Source organism: Octodon degus, unplaced genomic scaffold, assembly GCF_000260255.1.
Source record: "Octodon degus isolate 3935 unplaced genomic scaffold, OctDeg1.0 scaffold00111, whole genome shotgun sequence".
Lineage (NCBI taxonomy): Eukaryota > Metazoa > Chordata > Mammalia > Rodentia > Octodontidae > Octodon > Octodon degus.
Genome location: NW_004524687.1, coordinates 8739017 through 8740473, shown reverse-complemented (window position 1 = coordinate 8740473; position 1457 = coordinate 8739017). Strand labels below are relative to the sequence as shown.

The 1457-nt window shown below is 40.9% G+C and overlaps 1 protein-coding gene across 1 annotated transcript in view; it reads right to left on the bottom strand.

Annotated features, from left to right (window-relative positions):
- The window catches only part of Kif27 (kinesin family member 27), a gene marked incomplete at its 3' end in the record, with an annotated part of 192927 nt that overhangs the window by 187599 nt on the left and 3871 nt on the right, over window positions 1–1457 (bottom strand). The window lies entirely within an intron of this gene.

Genomic DNA, 1457 nt, shown 5'->3' with positions numbered 1-1457 from the left:
CCCAGCCAGCCCCACCCCCAGGGCGGGCTGAGCTGGCCACAAAATAAAGAAAGATAAAGTAATTAATTAAACAATTTTAAAACTACCAACTAAGAAAAGGGCACCACCCCGTGTATTAAGTGCTGACTTCCACAAGAACTTCAGAGAAGATCTAATGCCAATATTCCTTGTGGTGGATTAGTCAATGGTCAACTTGTAAAATCATCCAGTTGAACTGAATCAGCACAGAACTGGGTGTGGAAGGCCCAGCTGAGGACTGTTGCCACAGCATAAACAAAACAGGAGGGGAAGATGGTGTGCAGTGGGTTCTCCTGGAGTAGTTTGTCATGTTGGTTTTCCTGATACAAATTCAGCTGTACCCATCTTTGGGGGTGCTCAAGTCATTACTGTCACTGAGGAGGGCTGTGGTTTTCTTTAGGGGAGCTTCGTTCCTTACCTTGAGTGTCACTTCCTGGTTCCAATGTGGATCCCTCAGCCTGCTGGCACACACCCTTCATCCCACTGGTTTAGACATTCTAGTTTCCACCACTGACTTTTCAGCCTTCCAGTGCAGAATCCTGACACACACTTACATGAGACACTGCTGTGGGCTCTAGGCCTCCAGATGGACTAGTTAAGGACATTGCCAAGGGCTCTAGGTCTTCAGCTGACTCATGTAGAGCACTGCGGAGGGACTCAGGCCCTCAAATGGATTCTTTGGATCTTTAGTGTGTGGACAGATCTGCACTCTTTTGCATTTGACTCTGTGTGAACATTGTAAAATAATTTTATAAATTATGTGTCCATTATTAAATCTATTCCCCTGCAAACCCTGACTGCAACACTTCTCAAATTCACAAAAACTGCAAAGCAAAGAGTAGTGACAAACTCACTCCTGGAAGTTAGCATTACCTTCACTCCAAAACCAGATAAGGACACCACCAAAAAACAGACCTGCAAGCCAAACTCTTTAATTAAACATACTCAAAAAGATACTGGCAAAGAGAGTGCAGAAAATCCTTAAAAATATGATACATCATGATGAAGTAAGCTTCATGGCAGGGATACAAGGATGGCTTAATATAGCTAATTATTAAGTGTAATATATCAGATAAACAGAAGCAAGGACAAAAATCACACAATCATCTCAATGGGTGCAGAAAAAAGCCTTTAACAAAAATCCAACACCCATTTTAATAAAAACCCTGAATAAAATATGTATACAAGAACCTTATTTCAATGTCATAATGCCATTTATAATGAACTAACTACCAATCATATTAAATAGTGAAAGCCTGAAAGCTTTCCCCCTCAATGAAGAACAAGTAAAGGATGACCACTACCATCACTCCTCTTCAATACAGTACTTGAAACTCTAGCCAGAGCAATCAGACAAGAGAAAGAAATTAAAGGAAAGAAATTATAGGAAAGGAAGAGGTCAAACTATCCTTATTCACAAATGACATGATCCTCTACAT